A 21,630-nucleotide genomic window follows, 5' to 3' on the forward strand; every position below is an offset into this window, starting at 1 on the left:
AATAAAGTAGCTCTTGAGTTCATCTAAAACAGTGGTTCTCATCTCTGGCTGTATGAGATCATGTTGAGAGCATTTGAAAAATACTAAAGTGGGAGCTCCACCCCCAGCAATTAAAGAAGTATTTGTGAGGGTGGAGCTTGGGGCCTCCTATTGGTTTTTAAAGCTCCCCAGGTGTTTTAAATCTTCAGCCAGGGCTCCATAGTCTAATACACAGCGGGCAGTGCTTCCAAATTCGAATGCACATTTGAATTATCTAGGGATCTTGTTAAACTGCAGATTCTAATCCAGTGGTTCAAGTGTGGCCCCAGTGTCTTCATTTCCAAAAAGCTTCCACGTGGTGTTAATACTGCCAGTCTCTGGACCACACTTGGAGTAGCAGCTCCAGAAGGTACTCTGGAATCTGTTCATCCACATGGTCACTGACTACTCTAGACAGAGGCCTGGGAGTTACGCTCTCCTTCATTCTCTCCTCATCTTCTCCCTATCCGGCCCTTGGTCTTCAGATCTTGTCAGTTCCACCCCGCTGCTTCTAGCAGCTCCTAGCAGCTCCTCTCCTTTCCTAACAGAATGGCACGGCATTTTCCTCCCTGTTCCCCACCGCCGCTGGCTGCCCTGGCTGTGTTCTTTGCTAGACTGCCTCCTGAGGGCTTTCTTATCCTGTCTTCCCTCTGTCCATGCTTTTATTTTGACTGTGTAGAAGGCTCTTTCACTCTGTGACCCATCTCTTAATAGATCACTGCATCCCAGAACCTGCTCTATCCCTGCACTCTCCGCTATGACGATTTTCTAGGAACAGGGTGCCCCTCTGCTTCTGTCTGTGTTTGCAGCGTCCAGCTCAGCGCCTATCGCTCAATACATACTTATTGATTTTAATAAACAAAACCCCAACCCTGAAAGAGAAAGGCCAAACAGAGGCCTCTGCTGCATTTCTTCCGATAAAAATGAACATTCCTTCGAGATTATGCATTAGGCTTTAACTTCCCACTCAGAAAAAAAAAAGGTGATCAAATTTAACAAAGTAAGTGCTTATTTCCTGTCTGAGTTGAGTGGTTTAATACAGGCTCAAAACAGGCGACGGGACAGGAATAAGAGGATGGATGCTGGCAGGGGCTTGGAGGTCTGCTTTCAAATCTGGGGTCGCCCCCGCAGGGGGAACGGCTGGAGGACCGGGATAGGGTGTGGACGGCCGATGGGGAACCTTCAGGGCCCTGCAGAGGCAGCGCGGGGAGGCAGGCGGGAGTTGGGAGCGTGAACTAACTTGGCGCGGAGGGAGGTGCCGCAAGCTGCAGCCGTTCAGGTTTAGCGTCTTGCGGGCGCCCACATGGGCCACTGGCTTGCAGAAGGGGGCGGGGGAGAGGGAGGGCAGGTCCGGAGCCGAGCGGGTGGAGGAGGGGGGAGATCGAAGGAAATGAGACAACCTTTTCCTCCCACTGACTCGTGCTCCTCCAGCTTCTGCGGGGCTTGGCGCGGCCGCCCGTGAACGCCCAGGCCGGGACCCTACGTCCCCAGCCAGCCTTGGCCCCGGCGGCCCCTCCGCCGGGATTTCTTTCCGAGGCGCTGGTGCCGGCCCAAGCCCCGGGCAGCGCTTTGTCGCGTCCGCCTCTCGGTGATCGGCTCCGGGTTCCCCTGCTCGGCCCCGCACGCCCCGAGCGCAGTCCCCGGAAGTGCGCGCCGGGGCCCTGGCGAAGGTAAGCGGCGCCCAAGAGCTCACCCTGGGCTCCGAAGTGCCCGGCATCCCCAGCGGGCTCCGGCTTCTCCGGAGCGCCGCCTTTTCGGAAACACCCAGAGCACTTCTGACCTGAAGCCGCTGCATTGTTCCCAAGCCTCTGCCCAGGTGTTGTAGGCTGGGTCCCACAGGGAACTCTGCTTCCCAGGGCTTTCTTTTCTGCCTCCTCTTCCTCCCACTTTCCTGTTGCTTTTCTGGCCTCCTACTTCTTTCTGGATAAAACAACTCTCAGCTCCCTGCCTCTGCAGCCCAGCTTCGGAGAGCAGGTCATTCCCAATTCTAACGCTCTCTCCTCCTGCGCCTCTGGGAGCTGGGTTGAGCCTGTCTGGCTTCGTTCGATCCCGAGTCTGCCGGGGGCAGACCTGCCAGAAATGTACGTGCTGCACCGTGGACTATTTACCTGGTTCGTTTCGGAGGCATCCAGCTCGCTGCGCGCTTTTGGCGACCCCCAGGACCCCGAAAGTAGGCTGGATTGGGGAGAGGAAGGCTGTTGGCGCCCCCTAAAGTCTCAGTGGGACGCTCTGCTGGTGGAGAGCGCGCGCAGACAGTCCAGACCCCTCTATCTGGGGGTCTGCGTGGGGATCCCAACCCCTACGATTGCCGGGTACGGGGAGGTGTTGGCACGCAATATGGAGCGCATTTGGGGCATGGAGGAAACAAGGATGTCCTGGAAGGAGGGAAGTGCCGGCCACATCGTGCTGTGTTGGCTTGCCGTGTTGCTCTTATTAACTGCCTGAGTTCTCATATCAAGCCTATGTGTAGGGACTCTTACCCCTATTTCACACGGGCACAATGAGTTGGAGCCACACAGCTAGGAAAGGGCCCAGCCAGGATCTGGGTCCTAGCTGGTCGATACCACACACACACTTCAAGTCCAGCCCAAGGGAAGATTCCTCTCTTCAGTCTGAGCAAGAACCAACCCCCACCTCCTTGCTCGTAGTACAGGGCACCAGGCTTTTCCCTTTTTGACCGAATACACCTTGATTCTATTCACACCCAAGCTACTTATTTAGTACTACTGTCCTCTGAGTTCATCGGCAAGCACTGAGGTTTCGCCTTTGAACCTTATTCTTTTTATCCCCTTCTTGTCATCCAGTCTGTCACAAAATCTGTAATTCTGTTCAGAAGGCTGGCTTGAATCTCCTTTCCATAAAGGCAATCAAGCCCAGTGGCCAAGAGCCCAGGCCCTGGAATGAGATCCCCAGCTTAAATCCTGGCTGGAGCCTTTCTGTACCTTTCTGTAGCTGCATTTCCTACAAAAAAGGGATGCTAGGGCTTAAAGCAATGGTTTTCGATGGAAATTTTGATTTTGCTTCCCAAGTGACATCCAGCAATGTCTGGAGACATATTTGGGCGTCATGATGTGAGTAGAGGAGGATCTTATTCATCTGGTGGGTAGAGGCCAGGGATGCTGCCAAATATCCTGTATTGGACAAGACATTTGCTCCCCTGCCCCACTTCACTTCCAGAAATTAAGAATCATCTTGCCTAACCTGTTAATAGTTCTGAGGTGAGAAGCCCAGGTTTAATGTATCACTTGATGAAGACTGCCATTATTTCCAGCTCTTGTCCTTTTATCTGCTCTAGTTTGGCTGATTATACCAGCCTCTGTTCCTGTCTTTCCCTCCATTCCAGTGCCAGAATTCTGTTGCTAAATCCACAACAGGTCATACTACTATATTGCCGAAATACCCTTGTTGGTCCCCCATTGCTAACAGAAGGGATTGGAATCAGAAATCTGCAGGTGTTTTACAAGCACTGAAGGTAATTCCTCTGTGTGTTAAGGTTTGAAAATCACTCTTTACGGAATAAAATGTAACCCCCGACCTTGTACACATGGCTCTTCGCAGTTGGCCTCACCTTATGCCACTTCCTCAATGTTCCTGACTTTCCTCCAACCCACTATTCTTTTGGTTTTCTAGGTCCTGATTTTTTGGAATGCCCTTCTTCCTCCTTGGCTGACAATCATTCTTTGAGACTAGAGGACAAGTCTCCTTTTGGGTCTTTACCTGTCATTCTTCAGTTCCTGGAGACAGCCTTGTTGCTCCCTGCCCTTCTGCAGGTTGGGGAAAAGCCTCAGCCTCAGGCTCCCTCCCCTCTACTTTTTAAAAAATGTATCTCTCTGGTAGTATTTTGTTTATCTCTCCCCTGGTCTTACATATTTAGAATCTAGCTCAGTGCCTTTCATGCTCACAGTGATGGCTAAGCTTTCAGGCCTTGGAGTCTGGCTGTTTGGCGTTCAAATCCCAGTTCTGCCACTTATTAACTCTGTTAAAAGTTAATTACTTAATCTTGGTCAAGTTGACTCAGTCTGTCAAAGCCTTCTTGGTAAGAAGAAATGCCTGCCTTCTCTGCAGATGAGTATGACTAACTAATGGAATAATAATCATTCATCTTAATACTCAGTGCCTACCTAATTCCAGGACATGGTTCAAGTTTAGCATTTTATACATTTTTACTCATTTAAACCCTATAATGTCCTCTGTAGTTACTGCTGGTATTGCCCTATTTTCCAGACAAAGCAACAGAGGCATGGAGAGGCTAAGCAGTTTGCTCAAAGTCACATAGCCAATGAGTGCTAGGGCCCAGATTCACACAGACATCTGGATTTTAGAACACACACTCTTCACACTATGCAGGTAAAGGGCTTAGCCCAGTGCTTAGCATATAGTAAGGGCCCAACTAATGTGAGATAAGGTTTGTTAAATGTATTAGTGACAGCCCAAGTTCATTGGGTTTTCCACCTGCATCATGCTTGTGATTTAAGACTGTGCCATTATTCTTACAACAGAGGGGCAGGACATTGGGGTTAGTCCCCAGCACCACTGATCTTGATGCTAAATTGAGCCTAACTATACATAGTCAGGGCTAGAAGAGTATTAACTCTTTTGGGATGTGGGGATGGAGTCAACATACACCTGCCTGAAGAGAAAGGTACATACAGTCTTGGGGTCAGAAACTCTGTGACCCCAGCTTTGTTCCTACCAAGCATGTGCCCTTTGCAATGTGCACCTAGCGTATAAATATTGGTGAGACGAATTGATGAATGAGGGATGGATGGATAAATGCCACCAGCTGAGTCTTCCACCTCATACATGATCAGATGCAGAGTACAACTTCTCTCCACATACTGTAAGGCTCATTTATCTATTGAAGGTAAAACGGGCTGAGGGAATTTAATAACCCATATGGGGTGTTGGGGAAGATTTGGAGCCACTCACTGACCCTCTGGGTAAGTTGTGTTTGACACTGGATACTTGGTTACAACTGATCACTAAACTAACTTGGAATCTTTTATTGCTTCTAATGCAGCCTTGGCTTTGAAAGCCCACTCCTTGCTAGTCCCTGGACTACTTGCTCTGTGGGCTAGACTGCCTTACACAAATTCCTGCACTTTTGTGTACTCTGGCTTCCTCCACAGCTGTCCGGCACAGCTGTAATCCCCCTGAGTTTGCTTGTTTTGGCAGGTTGTCTCCAAAACTTCAGTGGGATGAGGTCAGCTGGCACGTGTAAAGCCTTGTGGTTTTGTTAGGGGCCAGGGAAACACTCTAGTAAGTGCTGCTTTTGAGGGTGGAGTAGGGTGAGAACTTTCCTGCCCATTGACATCCAAGACTCTTCAGATCCCCATAGTGGGGTCCTCAAAACCCTTGGCTGTTCCTTGGCCTATTAGGAACAGGGCCATGGCCTGAGCTCCGCCTCCTGGTAGATCAGCGGCTGCATTAGATTCTCGTAGGAGTGCAAACCCTATTGTGAACTGCATGTGCAAAGGATCTAGGATGTGCAATCCTTATGAGAATCTAACGTTTGATGATCTGAGGTGGAACAGTTTCATCCTGAAACCATCTCCCCCATCCATGGAAAAATTATCTTCTAGGAAACTGGTCCCTGAAGCCAAAAAGGTTGGGAACCACTGCCCTATAGCACTGCCTGCCCCTTCAGACACCAGACTCTTACTGTCTCCTGGCATTATTCCCTCTCCTGTCACTAGCTGGGTGACCTGAGAAACAAATTCCTTCAGGATATCAATAGCCAGAGTAAAAGACCCGAGATCTCTGGGCATCACTTGTATTTATACTGAGGCTTTTATAGCTTGGCACAGGAGATAAACTAGCCCAGGGTGGAAAGGTCAGGGGGATATCAGGCTTGGTGCCAGGTCTCGAGGCCTCTGGTGTCATATCTTGTTGGCTGCCACTTTGGGTAGCACGTTTTAACTGACCTGCAGCAGACTTCTAATGAAGCTGGCCCCTCTTTTGTGTGTCTAGTTCTAGGGAGACACACTTTGCCCTGTTTACGCCTTGAGCTGTATTCTCTGCGAAATGTACTCTGTTGTTTGACTCTGTGTGAAACCCCGTTTAGTGCTGTAAAGGGCATTTGGTCTCAGACTAGAGTGACAGCAGAATCCTGAGGTATTAGTGTAGACTTGGAATACACGTGCAGTAAGTAGCTCTGTGCAGGTGCCAGAGACACAAAGATGGAGACCTGGTCTGTAGCATCAAGATTGCAGTCCATGACATGTGATGAACATGTGAATAGATCACCAGAGTGTGTTAAATAGAATAAAATATCTGAGTAGATAACTGGAAGCTCACAGGAACCAGCACCATCTCTGCTAGAAGAAGAGTCAGGAAAGGTGTCAGAGAGAAGAGGATGTTTGAGCTCAGCCTTAATGTGTAAGCGGGAGCTTGGTGAATTTGAAGGGACTGGTGATTAAAGAGCGTTACAGATAGGAAACAGCATGTGTAAGAGTCAAGAAAGGGCCTGGAAGACATGTAGGCATATGGTGGGGGCTGGAGGGCAGCGATGGGCCTGGGGAGGTGACTTTGACATTTTACCAGTCCAGGAGTCTGTCTCTGTACTGTTTCTAGACAATGGAGTGGACATTTAAAGCTCAGGTGTGCTGACTTCTTTGAATAGTGGCTCTGCCTCTTATCTCTGCTGGCCTTGTTTCCTTCTGGGGCAGTGGGACCAGAGCCCATGGGTCAGGGACAGACACTGTCTCTAGTAAGCAAAGAAATCACAGTCAAAAACGAAACTGAGCTGGGAAGTTGTGGGTGGTGGTTGTGTTTTCTTTTCAAAGCCCTAGCTGATGAGCTATGTGAATGGCCCCTCCAGAGTCTGGATTTTTGAACAGTTACCTTTAGAGCATCCAAAAGTCCATATGAATCGCTAAGCAATTGCTAAATTTCTCCAGACTTAGTGAGGGAAAGAGAAACAGAGGGAAGGAAAGAGGAGAGAGACAGAGACAGAGACAGAGACAGAGACAGAGGCAGACAGAGAAAGAAGAAGAGAGAGAGAGTTTTGATGCTAAAGTCTGTTTCACGTAAAATCCAGCCTGTGATCCAGCAGATCAACAGCTATTAGGGTTGATACATTTGCTGAGAATTGTATGCTCATTTGCAGTCTTTCTTTGAGCCCAAAGCTGTTTGCATGTTCTGTTGAGCTCCCCACAGATGATGGGTGCATAGACAATTGATGTAGGTCCTTCGATAGGTCATCCTTAGGCTTTACTCATTTACTTACCACTTAGTGACCCCCTGGCACATAGGAGGCACTTAGTAAGTGATAGATGAGTTAAAGAATGCCCTAGCATGGAAGTCGTATTCCTACCCCTCAAGATGTTCATGGTCTGAAGGAAGAGGTAGACAAGAAAACAGCCCACACGGTATGATGGATTAGTGCCATGACAGAGAAGATATAGTACAGAGGAAGAATTCATCCAGCCAGGGATCAGGGAATGGAGACAGAGAGAAGAATGCTCTCTTCTGGAAACCATCTTTCCTCCAGGGAAGTGGTCCCAGGAGTGGTTCCTAGAGATCAGTTGTAACCTGGGGTGGGTGCTAGGCACTGTGCTAAAGGTTTTAGGTGCCTTTATTGCGTGAATCCTGACAAACACCCTCTGAGGTCTGTATTAGAGGAGGAATTGGGGTCACACCCACAGCTAAAAGGGCTCAGACTCTGAGCCCTTTATCCCTCCCAGACAGTTTCCAAAGAGTTGTTATCATCAAAGATACATTTAGAAAATCTGTTTTCAAGAAAGCATGTGAAATAATGTGGGCCACTGTGGTTGGGATAGGAATGGTCATTTCCTCCCTGCTTTTGCCCCTTTTCTTCTCCCCAGCCTGGTGTCTGAGGCTGTGCCTGGGGGCAGTTAGACAGTCTTTGTTCTGGGGTTCAGCAACTCTCTTCCTCCTCTCACCCCCTCTTTGATCACCAAGGCAGCCTGCATTTTGCCCCCTGTGGTGAGAGGAGGGGGAAATGCTGCTTAGAAGAGAAGCAACCATAAACTCGCAAGGAAAAGACTTTTTACAAACACCTGCTGTAATTTAAGCCTCTCCCCTTTTGCCCTCCCCTGCTCCTGCCCTTGTCACTCAGATGGGGCCAGCGGTAGCTGCAGGGAACAGACTTCAGGGGATCTTGTTTCTGCAAGGGACCTCGATCAAAAGGGCTGCCTTAAGCTGTCTTTCTCCGGGCACCTCCACAAACACGCTCATCTTGTCAAGACAAGACAGGCCATGGCAGCCCATGAGAGGAGGCGGGTAGGGCCTCTTACTGAAGAAGTGTGCATTTCTTTCCTGAGGTCCCCCATCCTGAGTGTCACTTGGCTGAGCAACCTCTGACATCCTTTTTTGTTGCGCTGAGATGTGGCTATGAACCTAAGCGTGGGTGGAATGAGCACTGGAAGGGAGTCAGCAATGCCACTTACTTGCTGTGAGGTCTTGGTCCCTTAATCTCCTAGTGGGTCAGTCATACAGGGCAGGAATGGTTGGCTTGAACATTCTCCAATGTTAGACTCTGCTGCATGTCAAAGTGGGGTACACTGTAGGATCTCGTGGAACTTCAGAAAACAATGACTTGGCCATTTAGTCTGAAAAAGACACGTGAAAGTAAAAGTGTTCCTGTGGGTGTGCTCTTGTGCTCAAAGAGACAGCTTGGTGGCCTTGGTGTGTCTGCTCAGCTCAAGCTGCCAACATACACTGATACCCTTGTGTTCCAGGCACAGTTCTAGACCCTGGAAACAGAAATGAACAAGATATTCTTTGTGCCCAAGGAGCTCGGCAGTCCAGTGCAGAGCCAGACGAGGGAATCAGAGATAGTAATGCGATGTTTTGCTGCCTCTTATTAGAGTAAGTTCTCTGAAAGCTGGACATGTGTCTTGTTGATTCCCAAATCACCGTGGCCTACCATAAACTCTGGCATATTGTAGATGCTCAATCAATGACTGTTGTACTACCCTAAAGTGCCATACTAGATGCAATCACAGGGTGCTGTGTGCACCCACAAGAGGGACATCTAAACTCAGCTTAGAGAGCAGGTGAGTCCAAGATGACATGTAGCAAAGGAGATGAGCTGGAGCATCCAGGCTGATGAGAGGAGAAGTGGAGCTTAAGCAGATGGCCTGGTGAGAAGTCCGGCATGTCTGGGTGAGCAGGCCAGGGCTGTTCCAAGAAAGGAAGGCAGATAGGTGTGGTTGGGGACAAAGGAAGTAAGTCTGTGAAGGGGCAAGGTAACCACATCTGGAAGAACTTTGCTAGAGAATTGGAATTTTACTTTGAAGATAGTAGGGAGCTACTGCAGGATTTCACACAGAGGAGAGACTGGGTCAAAGTTTTGTTCTAACACTGTTCTGGCATTAGAGTAAATATTGGAGAAGAGTTAGATAGGTGACAAGAAGACCAGTTAGCCTGTCATTGCTGTTTAGGGGTTTGGAGTCAGATACATCTCAGTCTCTTTCCCAGCCACACAATGACTCCTTGTAACTTGGGATATTTAGTAAATGTCTCTGAGCTTTTGTCTTACCTGAAAACCGAGGACTGTACTTCTCCCTTATGGATGGTATGCATGGTGGTCAGGCTTACTTACAACGAAGTATGTGAAGTGTCTACTAAAGTGGTTTATTTGTAATTGGCATGTCATACTAGTGGCCAGTATTATTTTTAATATTATTGTGACTTACTGTTGTCTAGGTGAGAAATAATGGGGTCCTAATAAGACACTGGTAATTGGGGTGGAGAATTGGGCAGACTCAGGAAATCCTTTGGCAATAAAGTTGACATGATTTGGTGACTGATTGAATGGGGGAGTAAGGGAGGGGCAGGAGTCTAGGATGATTGTGACATTTTGGCCTGGAAGCCAGTGGGAAGGATAGTGAAGCTATTCATTAGGAGAGAGAAGGAACAGGCAGGAGGGAGCAGCATTTATAGGAAGGCTGATGAACTCAGTTTCAGATATGCTGAGTTTGAGGTATTAAGATAGTCAAAGAGAGATGTCTAGTGGGCAGATGTTTTGTAGGTTTGGTATTCAGGAGAGAAGTCTTAAAGATTTACAAGAAATCTAACTTTTTTTGTTGTTAAGAGACAGGATCTCACTTTGTGAGCCAGCTGGCATGCAGCAGCACAGTCATAACTCACTGCAGTCTTGAACTTAAACCCCTGGGCCCAGGCCATTCTCCTGTTTCAGCTTCCTGAGTGGCTGGGACTACAATCATATCCCACCACATCCAGCTAATTTGTAAAACTTTTTGTAGAGCAGGGTCTCACTATGTTGACCAGGCTGGTTTTGAACTCCTGGCCTCAAGTGATCCTCCAGCCTCAGTCCCCCACAGTGCCAGAATTACAGGCATGAGCTACTGTGCCTGGCCCACAAACAAACTTTAGCAAAAGGTAGTGAAGTCATGCTGTGGATCAGTTGATTATGGAGGGTTATGGAGTACAGGAAGAGGAATTATAATAGCTAACATTTATTGACTGTGCACTGTATGTTCTAAACACTTTATGTGCATTAATTCTCTTAACAACCATTGTTAGGAAGGACTACTATTATTTTACCTACTTTACAGCTGAGTAAACCTAGGCACAAAGATGGTAAGTAATTTGATGAAGGCCAAACAGCTATAGGTCATGGACCTATGATTTTCAGTCAGCTATCAGGATCCTAGGCCTGTGTTAGACTGTTTCTGGGAGTAGAGGTCCTAGTATATATCACTGACCTCAGGGAAGGAAGGAGCATACCCAGAGAAGTCAACAGGGAAGGGGATGTGCAGAGAGGCAGGAGAAAATAGGAGACTGGGGTGCAGAAAAGGAGAGTTTTCAGGAGAGGGGGATCAACAGCTTCACATGATACAGAAGAATGAGAGATCTGAAATGTCCATGGATTTGGAAATTCCGAAGCTATTGACGACTTGGTGAGGGGAGTCTGACAGACGAGGGGGGCTGATGAACAAATGTGAGGTGAACAAGTGGACATATTAAACTTTGGCAACTAAAGCTTGCCTATGAAAGTAACAAGAGAAAAGACAGCAGCTAGAGGTATTAGGCAGAGGCAGTGTTTTGAAGATGGAAAAGACCAGCACATATTTATAGAGTGGCCACAAATGGACTGTGCATGCTGGGAGAGGTGTTTCCATGTTTGCTTTTCTTTTCCACACAGATTTCTAATATTTCTCTCCATATTCTGGATGGCTTCCATGTTGATAGTTGGACATCATTAAAAAAGTTCTGGAAAGGTGTTTCAAGTATTCAGATTTTATCAGGTGGAGCAGAGAAAATTTCTTTCACAATGCCCAGTGGTGACTTATCACTTGCTGTTAAGTCCAGACCATGTCAAATTCGGGTGCATTCACTATATCATCCACTGAATTTGCCTTCAAAGTATTTTCCAAGAGAGCATGCATGACATGTTAAAGCTCCATGTCAGGCATGGGGAATTGGTATCTGCTGTGTAGACACCTGGAGGTAAGAGTGTCAGTATTCCTCCAACGTTTTAGGAGGAAGGAAGAGGACCTAGAGCATAGCAGGGCTGTGGGGAGGAGACACTAGCTTTGTACTAGACAAGAGACACTTGCTTCTCTGAGCAAATGGAAAAGTAGTTGGAGATGAAGGCAAATCTATGAGAGGAGACAGAGAGCTGTTTAGATCTTGTAGGAAATGGAAGGTCTATTATAAGAAGATTTGCTGAAGTGACAATCCTCTGACCCTACAGGATTTGACCACTGTCATTTAAGTTCTTAATAATGGAAAAATATGGGCGTTTCCTATGAATGCTTTGTTACCAGGCTTAGAGGCTGCATCCCAGAGCCTCCCAGAAGCCATCCCAGAAAATGTTTTTGTCTAGGGGCAAAGACAATCTCTGTTTTCATATGTAAGATTCTTTTGTTCATACCAGAGGCAGATACCATAGAGGGTTAAAAGCTTGACTTACACAAGAAATTCAGCTTTGCCTTGGTTCATGTTCATGGTGCTGACATCCCTGAGGCTCAGGGCTGGAATTCGGCTTTGGCTGCCAACTTCATAGATTTGCCTTGCTTGAAATGGCATCTTTGCTCTTCTTGGAAACATCTCAGTGAAACACATACACCTTCACAGAGGGCCTTTATGGAAAGGGCTCTCCCAAAGGGCACCATCCTGAATCCAAAAGGCCACACAGGAAATGGCCTCAGGATGCTTTTCTTTCCCTACACAAAGCAGCAGCTCAGCTGAATTATTTGCTTGATCTTGAGCCTTCAGGTATCAGGAAAAGTAAACAGTGCATCATTCACGAGTCACATTTCCAGCTGGAAGGTTTCCTGGAGGACAGCTCGAAGGTACTGTAGGACACTGTAGTATGCAAGGAAGGATCATCCCTGTCAGACCCCTCCCTACTCTCTTCCCAGCCATGTCTCTCACCTGGATGTGGGCATGTACAGAGTCCCTTGGCTGGGTGTGGGTGTGATGGACAGACAGAGCGCTCTTCTTAGGGGCCTCTTTCTTTGAGGGAAGAAGCAGGTGTCTTGCCCCACCTTTCTTCCATAGACAAGGAGTGGAGGAAGTACTTCTCCAGAAAGGCATGGCTGGGATGCCATATGGTTCCACACAAATGTGGTTCAGTGTGGTTCAGTGAAGTTACGTAATCCCTTACTTGGCTTTATTCTTATTCCACAGGGTGTGAATTTTCTGTCATGGAAAAGGCCTATGTACATGTTCCACACTGATGCCCACAAATGTGTGCGCAGGGCTGTATACATGCATCAGATGTCCACATCTAAGCTATCGGTGTTGCTTCTGCCCATCTGACCGTCTGAGTTGTGGGAAGGTGCAAAAGGGTTTGGGAAGCAGTACCTTGTGTGCCCATAAAGCAACAGCTGTGATATATTAGATTCTCTTTCACTTGTATTTGATTGTGTGTGTGTATAAAGTTTTTTATTTAGCCAATCATCAGCTTATTTAATAATTTGAACTACTACATGGCTGGCTCCAGGCTAGGTGACGGTAAAGTGATGGTGATTCTGACAGTCTTAGTTTCTGCCTTCTCAGGGCTCACAGTTACTAGGGGATGGGCATTCAAGAAATAAATACACAGATAAAATAGAAGATGATTACAAACTGGTAACTTCTATCCTGGACAAGAACAGGATGTTCTAGTGGGGAATGAGAGAGGTTTAGGTTGATGGTGTCTAGTGAAGGAGAAAGATCTGTAGACCCATATTTACTCTCTACAACATGCTGTCTATTGAAAGCATGTCACAGGTTGCTAAGGCAGCTCTAAGGAAGGAGTGCCTGACCCTTGAATAGGGCTGGAAGGGTTCAGAAGGAAGGGACATTTAAAAATAATCTTGAAGAATATGTGAAAATTTTTCATGCGGATAGGAGTAATGGTGTTCCAGGTGGAGGCAATGTGTGGTGTTCTGGGGGGACTCTTAATCAGCCAGGGTGACACAGGGGAGTGGCTAGAAAGGAGCCAGGAGGCCAGGCAGCATAGCTCAAGCCTATAATCCCAGCACTGTGGGAGGTCGAGGCAGGCAGATCGCTTGAGCCCAAGAGTCCAAGACCAGCCAGGCCAATATGGCAAAACGACATCTCTACTAAAAATCCAAAAAAATCTAGCCAGTCATGGTGGTGTGCACCTGTAATCACAGCTGCTTGGGAGGCTGAGGTGGGAGAATCACTTGAGCCCAAGAAGTGGAGGTTGCAGTGGGCCAAGATCGTGCCACTGCATTCCAGCCTAAGTGACAGAATGAGACCCTGTCTCAAAAAAATAAAATAAAAAAGAAATGAGCCAGGAAAGATAGGCAGGGGCCAACTACTCAGTGTAGGTTTTGTATGAGAAGCAAGTCACTGAAGGGAATGGCAAGTTACCAAAGGGCTGGGACACTTTTTCTGTAAAGTCTCAGATAGTAAGTGTTCTAAGCCTTATGGACCTACAATCTGTTGTAGCTGTTCAGCTCTGCCACTGTAGTGCAAAACAGCCATAGACAATATGCAAATGAATGAGTGTTGCTATGTGACAATAAAACTTTATAAACAAAAACAGGCAGTGGGCTGGATTTACCCATGAGCAGTAGCCTACCGGTCCCTGCTCTAGAGTGATAATTCTGGTGGGTGGCTCTGTGAAGGCTGAATTGGAGGATGGGGAGAGAATGGAGGTAGGGAGCCAGTTAGGAGCTGTTGCTTTCATTCAGGGAACTTGAGGAAGGGACGATGGGGAGACATGGTTCATGGCATGCTCCAAGGAAAAATGACAGGACTTCATGACCAGTTTGATGAGAACATGTCTAGTTGTTTCTTTAATGCTCAGTGGACTGATTGTTCCAGAGAAGAAAAAAAATCTTGGGCATTCTGGGTGTATGACTCAGAATCATGCGCACATCTGTGAGGTCACCTGCTGGTCACTAGACATCGTGCTTGGTGCATTACATAGATTATCTCTTGTTAAGCATAATTCTTAAGAATTCTTTAGAATGTTAAGATGTATTTTCTGTTTCAAACCGAAGTTTGAAAATGGCAGGTCATTTGCCTAAAGCTATATAGCTGGTGAATGGTGGAGCTAAGATTTAACCCAGGTCAGTGTCAAAGCCTGTACCATTCCTGAGAAGCAGAATCTTTCTCCCTCTTCCAGTGGGTGGCACGAAGCCCCATCCATGAGTCTGTACAGCTCCCTTCTTTCCCTCTGTTCCTTCTAAGATCCATCCAGCAAGGAGTACAAGGGAGTACATGTAGGGAAGATAAATACCAAAGTCGGCTGCAAGTGTTAATCTGTTTAACTTCCAGCCAGTATGCATTTCCTAGGGTTCCTCTAATAAAGTATCACAAAGTGGGTGGCTTAGAATAATAGATATGTGTTGTCTTACAGTTCTGGAGACCAGAAGTCCAAAATCAAGATGTCAGCAGGGCCGTGCCCTCTGAAGGCTCGAGGTAACCATCTGTCCCAGGGTTCTCCCATGGCTTCTGGTAGTCATAGGTGTTTCTTGGCCTATTGATGGCTGTCTTCTCTGTCTTTTCACATCGTCTTTGCTGTGTGTGTGTGTCTTTGTCCAAATTTCCTTTTTATAAGAACACTAGTTCTATTGGATTGAGGCCTACCCTATTGCCTTTATCTTAATTTGATTAAATCTGTAAAGACCCTATTTCCAATAAGGACACATTTTGAGGTGTTGGAAATTAGGATTTTCTCATGTTTTTAGGGGGAAAGATACAATTCAATCCCTAACACGGTCCTTTCCCGAGAAGAATTCAAGAGCTTCCTCTGACCAAGATTCCTGAGTGGATCCCAATTCAGTTCCTTCTCCAGGATATCTTCATCTGTGGTCAGTTTTTCCATCCATTTCCTATATACACTGCTTGGGCCATGAAGATTCTGTTTATATTTACATATACTTTTATTGCTACATTTCAGATGGATTTCTGTTCTAAGTCCTTAGCATTTGTATTTGACAGCATTCTCTCATCATCACTCACCGCATTTGACCCCCAGCCTCTTCTTTCCATACTTGGCACTTTGCTCATTCATTCATTTCATATAAAAATAAGTGCCGAGTTCCTGTTGCATTCTGGGACTATGTTATGCTCCAAAGATATAAAGGTGAAAACATGAAAAAAAAAAAACAGTTCCTGCTTTTGATGAATGGCTATGGTGAATGGTTATGAGAAGCCACACAAGCACATAGTGTGGAGAAATTGAATAGGGAAGTATGAGTGCAGGTTCCCAGCTTAGAATCCTCACTGGCTCCCTATGGCTGCCAGGAAAGAGTCTGAGCTCCCTTGCAGAAAACACCAGGCCTCCCATGACCTGGCACCAGCCTCCTCAACAGTTTCCTCCCTCACTGTCCCTTCCTTTCACTTTGTGCCTGACTCGTTTTCGTTTACTTGCTCTTCCCCAGCTATACTATTCTCTCTCTCAAATTGTGTCTTTCTCCACACATGCTCTTTGAGTTAAGAGGGGCTCCTCCTCCCCCATTCTCAGCTATGATCTGCTTGATTAACTCTTACTTCTTCTTCGAGACTCATCTCTGGGGGTACCTCTTCCAGGAAGCTGCCTATGACTCCTTCCTCTGTCATCCTTGTGGCTCCTTGGGCTTCCCCTTGGTAACAACCTCTCCTCCCTCTAGAAGACACTGACTGAGGCTTATTTATCTTTGTAACCACAGTGGCCAATAAAATGCCTGTATTAATAGGAGCTTCGTCAATCAATGAGTGAATGAATGATTCCTGTGTCCTGTGCTTTGCTTATGCCTTCCAGGCTGCACTTTCCCTTTAGCCTCCTTCCTGGAATCACATGTCTGGTCACCACATTTTCCTCTACCACAAGTCCAGAAACCTCACTGCTGAAGGCCTTCTTTCTGTTGTGCTGACACTTCAGCTCTGCTGGCCCTAATGATCAGTGGCCACATTGGGCTAGCCATTGACCTTCATCTCTTTGATCTGCCCTGCTTCCTACAGAGAAAGGCCTTCTTATTTGCCTATAGGAAGATGGTTTTCATCAGGAAAACAAAACTTCCTCTATGGCCTTCTCTGTTTCTCCAGTCGCAGAGGTTTCCCTATCCCAATTCCAGGAGCAAGAGGCACACTATTTACACTTATTGATCAGTTCAAAAAGCATTGTTTTTGAGTCTCAAGTTTATATCTGGAGTTGTAGTTGACTTACTCTCACCCTTTTCTACTCCTGCCTTTCTAGCCAAAAAGATCTGTTTCTTACATCTTTTCCTGCTTCCTATTTTGCATTTCTTCTATATATTAAATGATACAGTGATTTTTGGAAAATTTTTAGATTTAAAACTGTTCACATGAAATCTTATGTGGAATATCAATGAGTATAACAGAGCAAAACCAACATTCTGTTATATATATATGTTTGTTTGATAAATTTAGTTTTTAACATACAGTTAATGAAAACAATGAGAGTGTTATAAAAATTTAAAATTGAGAGTTTTGGGTGACAGTTGGAGCCTCATGGCATTCTCACTATCAAGTTCACCCCTGTATTTTATATTGGCTGTACAGCATGGGGAAAATTGCAACTAGATATTGGATATTATAGCACTTTTAAACAGTACCTTACAGATTCAAGCTATTGTGATTTCAATGATCTAGAAACATGAAAGATAAACAGAGGAAGAATTGGTTATAATGGTGACTCACTAGCACTATGTAACAATTGTTTAATTATCAGAGGTGTAATGGAAAGGAACAGATTCTTTTGCTTAGATTCACCAACATATATCTTTGGCAGAAAATACCTCCCAAAATTATTTTGTATCATCATGAGAGGTTAATTATGTTATTGAATGTTTTTTTTCAGAAACTTCACTGTTTGTTTCTCTCTAGTGATCACTTAAAGCCTTTAACACTGAAAAACATATTTAATCTGGCATTTTGAGCCCAACTTCAGTTGTCAGTTTCATCGCTGACACTACTGGCCATAAGAGAAGCGGTAATACAGTGGCCCTGCATTGCTGTTAGTCTTGTTCAGATGTTTTAATGTCTGCCAACCAGTCTAAGATTAAAATAAGTACTAATGCTACCTAATAGTACTTATCATGATACAACATGTTATGTGGTTACATATTACTGTATAGTTTAGTATTATGTCTTTATAAGGGGATACAGTCCAAGGAAGTAGGGACTTACTGAAATGGCGCTAGGGGGCCACGGTGGTGGCAGTGTACTTGCTTCAGTCTTACAGCATCAGAAGACTTGCATGGATTTGAACTGTTGAAAGACCTTTTTGGAACTACAGCTTTCCTAATTAATGACACACCTACATGCGTTCAAACATATCATGATTTTAGCAGGAGAACCTTTATTCTGAAGTGGGCATGAGTATGTTATAACCTGTGGCTCATGTAAACCAGCGGGGTCTATGATGGTTCACATTTGGTATCACACACTTGTCTGTGTTTACCATTTAAAAAATATTTTTAAAAATGTAATTTGAATGAAACATTTCTAGAACCCTTGAAATGAATAAGTTGACCTTCACTGTATTAGAATAAGGTGTAAGAAAATTGTGGTCTCAGGTGGGAACTTTAGCAGAGCTGTCTTGGGAAGGCCTCCCTGTTTGATCAGGTAAGCCTCTGCCCAACTCAGGGCTTTCACCTCCCGGGAGCTCAGCAGTTTGTCTGTGCTGAATTAAATTGAATTGACACAGGACAGTCCTAAGTGGTTGTGGGACTAGCTCCCCCTGGTGAGGAATGATCAGGAAGGTCTCAAGTAGAAGCTGCCCATCTCCCCAAGATGTCACACAGGTCCCACCCCGGAAGGCTGCCACACTCCCCACCTAGAATGGACACTTGCAGGCTGATGTTCCCTGTGGTTCCAGGGATGGGCACTTTCTCTTCACATTTGCTATTTTTTTCTCAGGATTGCCTCATCTAGCTTTATACTTCTGCAGATGACTCCCAAGCACTTTTAACTATTACCCTGGAGTCACAATATGATTCGAACTTACCTTTCCAAAGTTATTCCCCCAAACTTTGTTATATTTCCTACAAACCAGCCAATGGAAACATATGAAAAGCACATACTTTTACTTAATGTGAAAGAGTGGCACACAGCATTGCTGGAGTCCAAAAGGGAGTGATTATGCATGCAGGAGAGGATCAGAGAATGTTCTTGCAGGAGGTGATGTGACATGAACTTTGAAGGATGGGTAAGACTAGGAAATGCAGTAATGCAGGAAAGCACATGCCAAGTAGAGCAAAACCCAGAAGTAGAACCAAGTGAAAAATGAACGGAGAAGAGAGTGGTTCTGTGTGCCTTGTGTTGGGCTGTGTTGGAAAGGTAGGTTGGGAAGAATTCATGAAGTGCTTTGATTTACAGGCTTACATTTGAATTCCACTCTGGATCTTTTGGCAATTTTTGAAACAGATGAGTGGCATTGTTAGAACACTGTTTCCAAATAATCTGGCACCATGTGTTACTCTGCTTTCACACTGCTGATAAAGACATACTAGAAACTGGGCAATTTACAAAAGAAAAAGGTTTATTGGACTTACAGTTCCACATGGCTGGGGAGGCCTCACAGTCATGGCAGAAGGCAAGAAGAAGCAAGTCACATCTTACATGGATGGCAGTAGGCAAACAGAGGGCTTGTGTAGAGAAACTCCCATTTTTAAAACCATCAGATCTTGTGAGACCCATTCACTGTCATGAGAACAGCATGGGAAGGATCCATCCCCATGATTCAATCATCTCCCACTGGGCCCCTCCCATAACACATGGGGATTATGGGAGCAACAAGATGAGATTTGGATGGGGATACAAAGCCAAATCGTATCATACTACTATATGAGATTGGGGTTGAGAGGGGAAGAAGGGAGGGAAATTCTTGAATTGGGAGTGACAGTGGGGATAGAGAGTTAGAAAGGATAGGAGGTAGGATTTCTGGGGCAAGGGAGAGGAAGGATCCATGGTGTTCCTCAGGGTTGAGCCTGAGTGATTGGGATCCTCAGAATATTATGAACACTGTAGAGAAAAGAGGAAGCAGGTGAGCCAGGGGAATGAACTTAAAACATGTTGAGTTGGAGGAATCTCTGGCAGGCATAAGCAGAGACTCCTTCCCCAATAACCTCAGTGTTCTGGACTCAGGTCAGCACAGTCTGGCTTCCTCCTCCTCTCCTCCTAGCTAGGACCAGCCCACCTTGATGCCCAGACTTATCTGACTTGAGGCAGTAAATAACTCAGCAGGTCCCCCTGACCCCCATGAGGGCATAGAGATTAGGGCATCAATTCTGATGGACTGATCATGAGAGCCTTCCTGCCTATCTCTAACTCCTATGCCTTACCTCACAGGACTAGCTTTTGATTGTCTCTGAAAACTAGCATTGCCTTTCTGAGGTTCTGACTCGTATAGTCCCTCCTGGGACAGAAATCTCTGCCCCCAGGCTGGTGCTAGGGCCCTAATATTTATGGACAGAACCTAGTGTCTTAAAACCTGATCTTATCGAGATGAGTTCTGAATTTTCTATCTGTTCCATCAGCCAAGGGGCCATCTAGTGGCTGCTGGTTGTTGACAGTTTTAAAGCCCTGCAGGTTGGCTCATCTACTGTATGCGCTGCCCAGCCTGTCTCCATGCCTGTATTATCCTCAGGGAGGGGCCCTGGCCCTCTCTGCACTCCCAGATGCTATCTGACATTCAACATCATGCCATGCCAGTGACTCTCAGGAAGTATAAGATACCCAGCAGGTACATAACACACTCTGCACCTTGCACTCAATTGGGACTTTGATGAAAGCATCTTGTATGCTGCTTTCCAGGTTTTGGACTATCCTGTGGATTCTCACCCTTCTGTCTTTACCTTGGTTGTAGGGAACCATGAATGGACACCTGACTTTATGTGACACTGGAGGTCTCTGGACTCCTGGTGTTGGTGTCTTCTGTTTTTATTGTTTTTATCCTCATCTGGATTCTTACAGTGCCATCATCCAACTCCATGGGAGCTTCCTTTGTGTTTATAGTTTGGGGACTGCAGAAATAAACCAAAGTTGGAGAAGGGTCTTGGAGTGTCCACAGCCTCCATGACTGACTTAGTTAAACATCTTCAATCACTTTCTTCTCATTCTGAAGACGTCACATAATTAAAACCATGCCCAGCCAAACATTAAATAAATTTTGCACATGCTGCTTGAATTACGGTGCAAGCTTACCCCAGTGTGGCTTTCTCCGAGATTAATATTTCATGAAAACTATTCCTCAGGGTAGGCTGAAGCCAGCAGCTGTGGAAACTCAACGTTTGCTTTATACAATGACACTCTGGGACAGGGCTGCTTTTCACATTTCTCATATGTGCTGCTCATTTGGAAAAAATAAGTACTATTGGCAAAATCTAGTGGCATGAGCCCCAGCTTGTGCTTCCGTCTATTTAGATATGAAATGATGAGAAAATGTAGCTCTAAATGTTATCACACAACATAGTCACTCAAAAATAAAAATTACCATTTCTTGAGTGACTGTTATTCTGTGCCAGCTATCTTACAAGCCCTGCATCCTCACAAGCACCCTGTGAAGGTGCCACATCTAGGTTTGTCTATCTTCTGATTCCTGCTCTGCCCTTGATAGCAGGGCTGATCTGGGAGACTGCCTTTTCCAGGCTCTATATCTGTGGCTTCCTGCTAGAGGAAGGTTGCTGGGCCTGTGGAAGGTTAGAAGGTAGTGAAAAGAGGAAACCAGAGTATTTCTTCCCTCTCTCCCGGCTTCAATCATCCCTGCCAGCATCTCCTCCATGGCTCCAGCTCCCACTATTTGGGTCCTCTATGGTTCCCGATTCTTCCTGGTGACTCTGGCTCCTGGGCTCTGGCAACACTGCCTCCTAGCTTTATGCTTTCAATTACCCACTGCCCACTGTTGCTGATATCTGATTACTTCATGACCCCATCCAGGGACCTTTTCCAACTAATTTTATCTTTTCAAAGGCATACAAACTTAATTTTTTAATTTTTCTAAATTATTTAATTTTTTAGTTTTCCCATTTTTCCTGGTCCTTAGTAAGTATGCAAGGTTATGTGAACTTAAGAGGATCTTTATACTCTTGACTTTGTTATCTATTGCAGTAATCTTCAAATATCAGCCTTTCTATCACCTGTTACCTACATATCTATCTTCACCACTGCTACCAATTCGCTGCATTAAATTCCTTCTGTTGCAAATACTGAAGC

At 45.8% G+C, this 21,630-nt stretch overlaps 1 protein-coding gene across 3 annotated transcripts in view; it reads left to right on the forward strand.

Moving 5' to 3' along the window:
* The first annotated feature begins 1,044 nt into the window (after nucleotides 1-1,044).
* The window catches only part of EVA1A (eva-1 homolog A, regulator of programmed cell death), a 68,239-nt gene continuing 47,653 nt past the window's right edge, over nucleotides 1,045-21,630 (forward strand). For 2 of the 3 annotated variants that reach the window (XM_035272150.3, XM_078348424.1), the window contains exon 1: nucleotides 1,433-1,688. The gene's annotated coding sequence lies outside the window, so the exon portion shown is untranslated. Of the gene's footprint in view, nucleotides 1,118-1,432; nucleotides 1,689-21,630 lie in introns of those variants that run through there. The other variant, XM_035272147.3, reaches the window with a different exon arrangement.

This window comes from Callithrix jacchus, chromosome 14 (genome assembly GCF_049354715.1).
Source record: "Callithrix jacchus isolate 240 chromosome 14, calJac240_pri, whole genome shotgun sequence".
Classification (NCBI taxonomy): domain Eukaryota; kingdom Metazoa; phylum Chordata; class Mammalia; order Primates; family Cebidae; genus Callithrix; species Callithrix jacchus.